The 13,451-nt window shown below is 40.5% G+C and overlaps 1 pseudogene; it reads right to left on the bottom strand.

Annotated features, from left to right (window-relative positions):
- LOC122147832 overlaps positions 1-7,238 on the bottom strand; it is a 45,816-nt pseudogene extending 38,578 nt beyond the window's left edge.
- Between the last annotated feature and the right edge of the window lie 6,213 nt (positions 7,239-13,451).

Genomic DNA, 13,451 nt, shown 5'->3' on the forward strand with positions numbered 1-13,451 from the left:
ACAGGGTCAATGACACGCTGGAGTCTTTCTAACAGCTAAGCACCAAACTCTAAACATCTGGACTCTCTCCTGCTCTGCCATAAACAAAACACTTCAAACGACGTGTGTGTGTTTAAGTGAATCCATCTGCATTCATTTACACAATCGAATGCCACCAGAGGGTTGGTGTGGGAACCTGATTATAGAAACACATGTGCGTCGTAAAGAAGGCAGATCATGTGCAGGAGTATCTGAGAATAAGATTATACACATCTGATATATTGGAAATACATAAATTATAGCAGAAATATATCAAAAACGTACCAGAACGGTCAACTCTGCGATCTCACTCTCCGTTCCCCCATCATGTTGGTTCCCACACACACGATAAGATTCCTCCCTGCATCTGTTTTTTCTGGTGGTGGTAATCATCAGTTTTTCCTCCCGTATCTGTCAGAAAAGAAAATATGTAATATTTAAATGTCAAAGGTCAAAACCATAAGACTTTATATATATATATATATTATATATATATATATATATATATTATATAGATATATACACACACCCACCATGTATATGGAAAATGTGTGGTAGCGGCTATTCAGCTGAGCTTATATTTTCCCAGGCATCTGATTCCATGCCAAAAGAGCCCTTTTTTTGTTTTCAGGACAATTGTAAGGGCAGCTGGGGGTCCTCATTCACCTGGGTGGATCAAAATCACACACACACCACATCTGACCCCTGCATCACGGGGACCACAACGGCGAGAGTCAATGAGGGGAGCAGAATGTGGCAGCGCTCGCCGCGGTCCCCTACTGCCTCCACTTACACCAGGTCAACATGTGGGTTCACTTTATGGCAGATCATGTCATGTCTCATTGATTAGCATTCACTGCGGTCAGTGTTGAGTCCGGCGGCTGGATCTGACTGTGGTTAACATGTGGAATGTGTCAACAGAGTCTCCAGTGATACAGACCAGAGGCATTCGCTGTACATTCCCATAATTTTTCAAATTAGATGCAGATTATGCACTTATGCGATCATGTGCCACAAATGCCACAAACTATCTTCCAAGTCTGCACTAAAACTGGATATAACAGTTTGACAGACGATAAAATTGTAGCAAGGAATGGACAAACACACAAAGTGAAAGAGATTAAACGATAAATGAGATGGATGGATGGTGATGGACGGATGGGTGGATGGATTGAAACTGAAAAAAGAAACCACATAAGAAACGAACAGATGGATGGATGGAGGAGGGGAGGGAGGGAGGAGGGAGGGATTATGGATGTATTGATGGGTGGATGGAATGGATGGATGGATGGATGGATGGATGGATGGATGGATGCGATGGTGGGTGCTTTGGGTAGATGGATGCGGTGGGTGGGTGGAGTGGATGGATGGAAATTAACAAAGAAACTACATAAAGAAACAATGGATGGATGATGGAAGATGGGATGGATGGATGGAGGGATGGATGGATTGGAGGGATGGAAACTAATAAAGTAACTAAAGAAGAGAATGATGGATAGACAGACATACAGACGTACAGACAGACAGAGACAGACAGACCAGACAAATAGAGTTATATACTCTATTTACTATAGTATCAATATAATATCAATGACTATTAAAGTGGAAAGACTATCTCAGAGGTGTTAAAATGAGAGTTTCATCTGATTCCTCTTACAGTCACTTACATTTAAAGGACAACAAACATCTAAACGAAACCTTCACCAGGTCATATGGCACTTCCAAACCGGACAGGTTCTAGAACAATCTGAAGCATTCTTCAGTCCTGGCCCGTCTCCTAAATATTACTGGTGGAAAATAGTCCCTTTTAAACAAAGGAGAGGTCGGAGGGGAAGGAAGGAGGGCAAGTTTTTTTAGGGCAACCGTGGTGTGTTGGAGAGGGTTTGAAGTGTCATTATGTTACTGTTTGTTTTGAGCGAGAGCTTAACAGCTAAAACGGCACACAGACTGTATAGCAACAAGGTCAGGTCAACCTCGGAGTAAGTGTGTGTGTGTGTGGTGTGTGTGTGTGTGTGGTGTGTGTGTGTGTGTGTGTGTGTGTGTGGTGTGTGTGTGTGTGTGTGTGTGGTGGTGCGCCATTTGGAAGAATGCAGTGAACGTACTGTAAAAAAAAAGAGGCTGAAACCCAAGGAACAATGAGAATGTGCTTCAGGAAAAAACATGAGCTCCATTTCAAACCGATAGTGAGCTGCCTGTTGAAATGTATTCTGCTTTATCTGTTAAGTATACATGTGGTATAAGGCATGAAACCTAAAAACTGTTGTCTACGACTAGGCAGCATAACCCACTATACTCTATACCTCCCAAGCACACAGACACATATTTTGAGTTCCATCACGGCAGGATCATTTCACTCTCGGTCCGGATGTCAATGAACCCCTCCTCACTCCCTCTGTCCTCGGGTTAACAGCAGGACGGCTGCTGAGGATGTGATCAGTCTGAGCTCTGGGAGATTGCTTTATTCGCATGCCTTTTGTCTTTTGTGGATTGGCAGCGCTGCTTGAGCAGAGGTGACCGAACGGGGCTCGCAGTGTGGAGTCATTCAGAAAGCCATGAATAATCACACACAAACTCAGAACAAAACGCTGCGAAAACAATATGAAGGATCAGCTTCAACGTGCCGCACTGTCTCCGGTTAATTTTAGAGCAGACTGCAGCAATTACTGCTGAAAAAAGCAATTAATGGTCAAATTAGAGCACTTTGATTTAGAGATAACAGTGGAACGCAAAACAAGCGAATAATGTTGATGCTCATTACTGTACGCGAGAGCTGTAGTTGAGTCAAAGTTTTTAATGAATATCATTTCTTCTTTACATTTTCTGAGAGTATACTATATCTATATACTTTGTTGTGTTTTGTTACTGTGGGGCTTTGTTTTGTTAGTGTGTGTGTGTCGGGTGTGATGATGACCATATACAGTTTACTGTCTTCAACATTGTAGACGCAGACTTGGAGATGAGCCACAAACACACACGCACGCACGCACAACACACACACACACACCACACACACACACACACACCACACACACACACAAATGTACGAACAGACACACACACCACCAGCAGCAACAACAACAACAAACGTTTCCTCATCTCTGCACCACAATCACATTCCCACCAACATCTTAGTGTTACATGTTGTCGGAATGCTGGAATGTGTAATACATTTCCTATTAATTGCCTTTTAATCCAATGCTAAAACACTAAATTGTATTCACAGAAACCCTGTCTATGTTTTGATTAAAAATAACCACCCCTCAAACCACCTTTAGTCTTTATTCTAATTAAGCAAGCACATGCAAAACGAGCAGTGGCGTGCACATCAACTTCACTCTTTTAACGACCACAAAAGGAGGCCTGACTGATCCCGTTACTCTTATTTCCCACACATTTAATTAGAAAAACCTAATTGGTGGCCCTGGTGTTAAAGACTGCATTAAATCCGCAGAGAGCGAGCTTTCGGCGGCGTGATGCTAGTGAAGGCAACTTTTTCATTCCCACATGCCTTCCATCTCAGATGAAGGGCTAAATTAATTTTCCCCTGACAGAGTCTGGACGTGACGCAGTTTAAACACTCATCAGCCAGAAGTCCTGAATCGGCCTTCATTTTGCTCCAAAAAATGCAGTAGAAGCAATGTTATCCACATGCATTAAATAAGGGAACTTTTTTTTTGCTGTGTCCTCTTTTTATTACCATTTAGAAGGACTTTGTTAGTAATGCTAAATTGGAAATGAGGAAGGGATGTGTGGTTTAATTTGCAAGCACAAAGCGGAAATTTGAAGTCCATAATTATTTATAAAAGCACTCACACTAAGTCTTTCAAAAAAAGGGGGGGTTGTTATTTAGCAGTAAATTTAGTTTAAAATCAGTTTTGTGGTGGTGGACTACTGTTCTAGGCAGATACACTTCTAGTGTCCCAGAAATCCCTGTCAACTGACCTAAAACAGTTCATCCACAGAGTGTGTTTCTTCATCAGAACAGATTTGGAGAAATTCAGCATTCCATCACTTGAGTGAATGGGTGCCGTCAGAATGAGAGTCCAAACAGCTGATAAAAACATCACAATAATCCACACCACTCCAGTCCATCAGTTAATGTCTTGTGAAGTGAAAAGCTGTGTGTTTGTAAGAAACAAATATACCAAGAAGTTTTTAACTTCAAACCATTGCTTCCAGCAAAAATGCAAGTCTTCTATCCATAAGATTACTTTCCCTTTCTCCAGTGACAAAAGACATCTCATCAGAATCAGGAGAGAAATATGCACAGATCAAGCACCGTTTTACAAGCAAAAACACAGTCTAAAGCAGCAATTTTCCCTTTTCTAGACAAACATGTCAGTGGATTTTGATGTGGGTGGACTTTTTTCCACTGGAGGAAGCGCTATGTATGGCTTATTGACTTATTATGAGTATTTGTCCAGAAGCAATGGAAAGCACAACCCTTTTCACATGTGGAGATTAAATTTATTCTAGCTATTCTGCATGCATGTCACCTGTTTGTTGGGGACTCCCAAAAACAAAATATGACCCTTTCATACCCATATTTGGGGCACTTTAAAGTAAGATTCTGGTGAACAGGGAGAAGAATAGAGTAAAACTTTTATGTGTAAACGATATCAATAAAACATAATATATTTGTTTGGGTGAAATATATTTGTAAGGATTGATAGTTGTCAGCTTCCCTAACTCCCTACAACTCAATGTGTATTTTTACAAACTATAAATGAACATTTTGCTAATACTTATGTGTATTTTAAATGTCTGAAATGTCTGAAACTATAAGCATTATGTGGTTGAAAACACTTAATATCTGTGATATATGCCAAGCGCTGAGCGCGTATGATAGTGATCACACCGGTATGATCATACGGGCAAAGGGTTAAAGTTAAAACATCTTAAGGATGGAATTTGTTTCTTACAAGCACACAGCTTTTCACTACACTCGACTTTAATTGATGGGACTGGAGTGGTGTGGATTACTTGTGGATTATTGTGATGGCCTTTATCAGCTGTTTGGGCTCTCATTCTGACGGCACCCATTCACTGCAGAGGATCCACTGGTGAGCAAAAGCAATATTATTTTTTAATTTCTACAAATCTGTTCTGATTAAGAAACAAACTAATCAAAAATTTTCAGTAAATTTTAATTTTTGGGTGAACTATCCCTTTAACCAGCCCAGCCAGTGTAAAACAAGGATCTCGCACCAGCTAGTTGAGCACCAAACCAGTACTAACCAGTCAGGGTTACAGGAAACATTGTCAGATATCCTTACCGTTATCCTCTCATCTCTGTCGTCTATGGTAACTCCATCTTTCTTTCCAGGGATGGTGGGTTCAGGGTGTCCCCGGGGCGGCTGGCACTCCATGACCGCTGGCTCGCCCGCCGCCACCATCACGTCCACAGGGTTCTGTCTGAAATCATCTCGAAGAACTGATAAAAATAGAGAACAAAAAACAGATATTAGAAAACACGAACAGCATTTCTATCTTGAAATTACTCATGTAATGTTTAAAGGAGAGAAATAACAAATTAGAAACCACGAGAGGAATATTTTTCTACTCTTACCCAGCACAAACCACCTCTAATCTATTTCAAACATACAAAGATTCAAACCTAAAACGTCTTGTTTACATTAGCTAGAAAAGCACAAAGTAGGGTTTTGAAACCTAAGTGCTCTTCCTGATGTAAGTGATATTAATGTGGGACACAAGTGGCAGTTGAAGATTGAACATTCATCTAAACAACACTGCGCAAGGGCGCGATAACATCTAATATCTGCTCACACAAACGCGCCGTATATTTGAGAGTTAGCCTACTGATGGATTCACTTAAAGCGTTCCCATTAATCCAAGACAGCATTCCGTTCAGTGCCATGTATATACTGTGTGCAGCAGCACGTTAGATTAGTCCAATGCTTTAAATTATACACACATGACATGGGAAAAGCACACGTGGTTGAACATAGCAACTTGAAAGTTAGATATTTTCCAAAACCCTAGTCAGCTGCCAACCCTGTACAGTATTTTAAAGTCAATGTGAAATCAAAATGAACCATTTTTGCTCTTTGAAATGCACATTTCTGATTTTTGTGTGCACTTTATTTACAAAGGATATATATATATATAGATCTATATCTATATATATATATTAGATATTATAAATATATATATATACTATATATATATATATAATATATATATAAAACATCGCTCATGCAACTAGCAACGTTCATTCGGGGACTTTAGATATTTCAGACTAAGTGCAGATATCAGTATTTCTCCCCTTTTCATTTCAGGTACGTGCAAGTCGACAGAAACGCAACTTCTTTCGACTCTCACGCTCCTGAACATGTTCCTGTCGGCACGATTAACCTCAGCCACTAGATCAAAGAGGGGGGGGGTGAGATTGCTCCAAGGTAACCTGAAAACTCCTGACTGCCTCCAAATTCCTTTACGACTTTAAGCCGTTTAATTGGCCATATGACTTCCAGTTTCCTACTGCTTGTAATGTCACGCAGGTAAAAGTCCGCCTTTACCCACTGAAAGAGGTGTAAGAAATGGAAAATTTCTTCTCCTCCTCGCTCCCTCTCTTTTTTTTTCCGTCACTTCTCTGTAACAATCTCTCAAGCATATCATTCCTTCCAGCCAGGGATGTCCACATGGGCATCTAGTGTTTCCTCGACCGTGCCTAATTAGGCCCAGTCTATGCAGGGAAAGACACACCTTGTATGCAGAAGACCACTGGTCGTTGCAGAGAGAGATTGAGGAGTCAGAGTCTAAATGTGAACTGTGTTTGCCTTGTCCCTGGATCGCTCTGGGATTCTTGATTTTCTCAACCGCGATCAACAACCTTGAGATTTGATTTTGCACAGTTGTGTGAAACCAGCCCACGCTCTTGATTTGCAACCCTGCGCTGAGAAACTTGATAACCCGCTCACATCTCTAACAGGGCCTTGTGGGGAACGTTTGTGTGTGTGTGGTGTGTGTGTGTGTGAACATGGTGTCCTACAAATGGGAATAGAATCCTGGCAATGATATAGACCACTGTGAGTTCATACAGAAAGAGTGCTGGTAGAGGGAGAGAGAAAGCCCAAGCACATTCACTTTAAAGAAACACGTAACCTCACATAAGTAATATAAACCTTCTTTTGTCCTGTGAAACACAAATGATAGATTTTTGAAGAACATTAAGACCTGGATTATACTACCCACGTCATGATTACGTTTATGATACTTTTTATGGTTGTTTTGCAGTCCTTTATGAAGCTTGAAAGCAACTATTTAAGTCTGTACACAAACTCTGCTCAGCTTCGTTCACTGCCATCCAAATCCTCACGTTGTACTAAACGTTGGCTGTTCAGATTTCGAGAATTTGCAGAAAGAACTTGTGCTTCACAGAAATTCGAAACAGATGTGGCAATGTCAAATTAAAATGAGATTTTGTGTTGATATGCCTCCGACATTAATGAAATGAATATTTAATACCACACGCCGGCTACCATAGGGATGATATTAGGAGCTCTGCTGGGCGGAAATGAAATGGATTTTGCTGGAGCCACCAATGAGGGTTTCTGGGAGTGTTCTACTGGAGCCACTGGGGAACTGGAGATTTGCTAAAAAAAGCACTTCAAAAACCCAGAGCTGGCAAAGACACGGGAAGATTTGTCAAAAAACAGGATTGTGGGCCTTTCCACCGGAATCTACATACCCTTAAAGAGAGAAACCATGGGAATGCTCGAAATGCAGCAGTTAAATAAGCATATAATGTGTATTTTAATCACCATATCTACATGCTTAGAGTTACTGAACATTATCATGCTGGTTGTCATTATGATGCTGGTTTCCCCACACTAGACTGCCTAAACCACAGCGGAGGATAGAATTATAGGCCCCTTTTAAACTAGAAAAACTACAATATTTGACCAGCCCAACTAGCAAGAACCTGGTTTCTCTAGTATCAAACCATGGGTGATTTCTGCTTTAGAAATGGAAAGGAACTGCTGCGAAAATCATCATGTTCATCACTTCAACCCAAACAATCTATAACTTCTTGCATCTGTCCCAATCGAGCATGCACGTACAGGGACGAAAATGTCACTGGGACGAAATTACGGAATCGTGTGAGGAATACTTGGAGAAACAGAAACGAGAAGGTGGACGTCAGTTTTGTGAGAACAAATTCCACATTAAACAATGTTGCATATGCGAACGCAATCATTCCCTAGATTTGAACCCACGGGAGCACCAGCGCACATTCCCTCTCTTCCAGATCATCTGTCCACATGTGCCTGCTAAACATAATACAAAAATTGAGGGATGACAAATACGTGAGCGAGACCTCATTTAGAACACTCTCCTCACCCTGGGTCACCGCACCATTGCAGGTCAGATTGAACTGGAGTTGTGCCAGTTGCTGGTTATCTGAAACTTGAGACCACCCGCTAAAAGAAAACAGTACTGAAGAATGGAGAGCTGAAACGAAAACTGCCCGAAAAATGTTTATGTGTATGTCTGCCATTAACAAAAACTACTGTGGCGGCTCCACATGGAATAATGACAGCATCAGATGGCAATACCACTGTACTTTTGATAAAATAAATTCTAGTTTACACACCGATAATTATTGTTTAACGAATAACCGATAAGCGATAAATGGCCCATGAATAAACCCCTTTACTTTTGTCAATAAATTAATAATAAATAAAATAATAATAATAACAAAATAAATATTAAAATTACTCATTGAATAATAAAACAATATATTTTTTTCTAATAATTAAATTATTATTATTATTATTATTATTATTATTATTATTATTAATAATAATAATAATAATAATAATTCAATTTAATTTACTATTTTGTATGAATAAATAAAAATAAATTACTAAAAACTATCAATTGTCTTGAATGATACAAGGGAATTCAACATTATAATGCATCTTAATAATATTAAGTTAAAAATGCATATTACTTTTTAATTTGCAATATTATATTCAACAGTGTTATTAAATCTTTTAGTGTTTTTTAAAAAATTACATTTAAGTGTGCTGTAGATGATGGCAAAGTTAATCCGGAAAAATAAAAATACATCCACAAGTAATTATCCCACCCAACTAAACTTACTTTCTTCAATGGATTTTTCTGTTCTTTTGGGAATGAGTCATCAGTGCACAACATTTTCCAAGAAAAGATAATAACTTGCTCTCCTGTAAATGACTTTGCATTTTCATTGTGTTCACAAAGGCTGAACAGCTATGGTCAATGCCATTTAGCTATTTAGTCATTGATTTTTTTCAAACTAGCATTCAGTCTGGTTCCATTCTGGTTTATAATGCACACTTTTCCCAATCTAATCACTTCCAGTTGATAGGCAACCCACACAAGCCCAACATTTTTTTTTTTTTTCATGTGAATATATTGTTTCACTCAAATTACAGCAGTAAAATGAGCTACAAATGGCATAAATATAAATATAAAAGCCCAAATTGGCATTCAAACCACTTTTCTAGCCAACATCTACAGGACAATCATCTCTAGTTTACTTCCACCTCCCCAAATGCCTTCCTCCACTGTTTCTCCCTCCATTATTTTTCCACCAAACCATCATGAGTGCCCACCCTCATTCATCACTGGCCTGATGCTCCAACCCTTTCCGCTGTCTGCAGGGTCTCCGGGGCCAGTGAGGGCCAGAACTTGCCGCTGGAAATGCACACTTTAGCGAGGACATACTATACCTGCCTAGAGTCTCAAAGAGCCGGATCGATGCGCTGCTCTCATTAGCAGCAGAGAGCTGAGAGGAAGATGGGGGGATACAAAACCCGCTAGTGCATTCACATCGAGCCAACCCTGCCTGGAGCTGCTGCGTCCGCTGGGGTTTACAACTCTGGCTCTTTCTCTTCAGCTTTCCGCAGCTGATACTGCTCTCCTGGTGAGTCGTCCATTCAAAGGAAGGCCCCCAGCTACGGTGCCCATGTGGCGGGACGGTCAAGGTCTGGTGTGTGTGCAGATCAGGTGTCTCTGAGGAGACGGGACGCAGGGTGGGGTCTCAATGGTAACGAAGCAATATCGAAAACTTCTATTGAGCGTACTTCTCTAGTGTGTACGGCCATCCTGGTGATGGGGTAAACAGTGCCATACCGCATCAGTTACGCGGAATAAACAGAGCGTATTGTAAACAGCAATGAAACGAATGCTCCAAAAGAAGCACCCAAATCCTTAACCAGCACGACTGACAAGTGGGTTTCAGATCAAATCTCCCCTATCACTCTTGCAGTGACCTCAAAACGCAGCCCGTTCTCTGATGTGTGTGTGGAAATAAAGGCTTCTTTTCAACCCCTCCACGGTCTGTTAGTCTTCAGGGGGCCTGTGGAAAATGAACAGCAGGCGCAATTTTTACTGCATATTGCTTTGCTTGGAGCTGATGAAGCGGACAAGTCCTCCCTTAACTATTCAATTACCTAGTGACCTTGTTTTTTTTAGGGGTGGCAGACACGGTACAGGACATGTTAGTGTACTTCATTTGGGTGATTTAGAGGTACTTATAACTCATTTGGGAGCACTAAAGAGTGTTAAAACAGAGAAAAAAAAAGTTACACAGGATGAAAAGACTTGAGTTTGGGAGACTATGCTGAACTTTCCCCAACTGGCCTGGTTCCAGCAAGAAGGGATTACGAGAGAAAAAAAGGAAGCTCCAATACCAGAGAGATTTAAACAACGACGCTACTATCAATAAACACATTTGAGGAAACATCGTTTCGGTGGCGTCAGGGATTGAAACTTGGCCCTAACTGGCTACGATTATAAACACATTTAACAAGTCACTGGAGAATGCCGAACGAATGCAGTTGGAATCGAATGGAAAAAGGTTTTGGTTGATTCAATAGTCCTTGTCAGGTTTTAGTGACCTGTTATTTTAGGGTGGCCGACTAAGAAAAGGGCTAATTCATCAAGTCTAGTGGAAGAGGACCTGAAAGGAAACAGCTATTGAATAGGACACCCTTCCTCATTCAGGAACGGTGACCCTAAAAAGCGCAAGAGACAGAGAGTCTATTCAAGATACCTGTTTATTAACATGCTCAGAGCTGTTCGTAGGTACTCGAAGAATGGCAGGAGGTCACCAACCCACGTTTAGGGTCATGTTAAGCATCTAGCACGGCATTTCTGGGGAAAAATGATGTGCTCATTTAAATAGACAGTTCATGTCATTACAAACCAGAACACCTTCATTCTGTGGTTGTTTGGACCCCACTGACTTTTTAAAAATATTTTGTGTTCATACAGGTTTGGTTTTGTCTTGAGTGTGAGAAGGAGCTAAAACAAACAGTACTATATCAGTTATCATATATAACTTGCTTGTTTTTGTAAACACACTGTTTTTCATGCTCTCCAACTGCTTTTTTCTTTTAACCTCGGAGGCAAACGAACACGAGGGGTAGCCTAATGAGTTTGATCAAGCCTTTGTCACATGTCCCCACAGTGCAGAACAGCAAGCGCAGCGGGGTGGTTTGTGTTCACAATCGTCATCAAACAACAGGGTTGCACTGATGGCGAGGGGGTGAACAAACATTGTTGTAACATAACATAACGCTTTCAAATATACCTGGTCCAAAACAATCAATCGGACCCACTTGGTTTGTGTGGAGGGCTTTTTGTCAAGAGGCAGTGCAGGTGCGGTAACCGCCAAAGCGGCGAGAGAACAACGAACGACAGTATTAAATTAGTGGACGGCAAGAATTAAAATTAGTCTCACTGTCAAAGCGAAGACCAATAGGACTAGACTTTAACATTTTCTGATCAAAAATGTGAAGGTGAAAGTCACGGTCCACAATGTGTATGGTTGCTATGGGTGGTAGATTTATGATATGATTCAAGTCACAAAAATCATAATAGGTCTGATCCCTAGGGAAAAAGAGAAGAAGTATATCAATATATCCTCAAGGAGTCACATTATTTTGAGATTTAACATCGACACATTTATGGAATTCCACACAAAATGCTGGGTGAAAATATCAAGATGCCAATAAAACAACCAAAGACTGCATACAAAGGTCAGAACAAAGTGCAGAATTTAAATGGAAATGCAGCTCCAATAAAGTTTAATAATTAAGGTTAGAAAAAAAAAAAAAAAAAAAATATGTAAAAACATGGTAAAACAGTAAAAAGTCTACAAATATTTAGGAGAGGTATTAACATTCCTCATAGAATAAAACAGGACATATTCTGGGGAACCTTAATCACTGATCTACCAAAGTTTTACGGCTTTTGTTAGAGTTCTTCGGGTCAAACATCATCTCCAGTTTCTACTTGCAAAACCTGTAGTGCACAAAATGCATGATTTGTTTAGAAAACTACCGTTGCGCAAATGAAAGCTCTTGTCAGTGCGAACACAGGCGTACTGTTGTCTGTTCGCAGCTATTTTCCTCCAAAATGAAGCAGAAATGCGCATGGAGACATTGCTTAGGGCACGGCGAGCAGGACGACCTCTAGAGGGCACGCAGAGGGGCATCGGGCCCCGGGGACCGTAATATAAGCCTGAGGTCTCTTCAGAAACACACATTTACACACCATAACACACACACCACACATCTACAAGTTGTCCTCAGTGGTTTAGATAATGGTGTAAGTTGACACGGGTCAGAAACTACAGTGTTGGGTTTCTTTTGTTTTGGAATAAATTGTATTGTTTATTGTATTTGGCTTGATTCAGAGCTTATTCTTATGCTTTGCACACAAAATTGCAATTTACCGCATACATAAACCAATTGATTTTCAGCACAAGCATAAACAAATAGGCGAAACCAGACAAAAGGATTAAGATCTACAAGCTTTGGGCAACCATCTTCCACATATTTGCAACCATGAGTAAACGAGCAAGAAATAAATGTGTGCGGTGTGTGAAAGATTGTAGCAGGGAAGCATGCCAGAAAACCAACAGCTGGAGTAGGTTATCCAGCATGGTGCCTGTTTCCATCGTCTTACATACAGATACAACGTTTTCGTTTTCTGTGAGCCAGAGCCATAGACATCCAAACACATCTCATAAATCCACATAAACCACATAAAACAATACATATACAAAAGTAGATTGTTTGTCCCATAGCAGCGGGAGAGTGGGTTAATCCAGCTTTGCTCCGACCGTGTTCTGGTTTCCCGTCAGAAGACTCTGGAGACGTGGGTCTGGACAGATCAGGGACTGCGGTGAGCTGTCATAATACAAATGTATTATTTATTCTTAAGGCCAATACTGAGTCTTGGCAGCAAGACGGGTAAGTGATGATAGAATCAGGCACATTAAGTTACAGCGTGATCGCTAAGAAAGGATTCAGTGGTTTCAGCTAAGTGCTGGTTTACCACTTTGGTTTGTTTTTCTTACGTTTTTTTTTTCGGCTTGTTTCAGCAAAAAATATCCCAAGTACCTTTAAGAAGAT

This window comes from Cyprinus carpio, chromosome A15 (assembly GCF_018340385.1).
Source record: "Cyprinus carpio isolate SPL01 chromosome A15, ASM1834038v1, whole genome shotgun sequence".
In the NCBI taxonomy this organism is placed as follows: domain Eukaryota; kingdom Metazoa; phylum Chordata; class Actinopteri; order Cypriniformes; family Cyprinidae; genus Cyprinus; species Cyprinus carpio.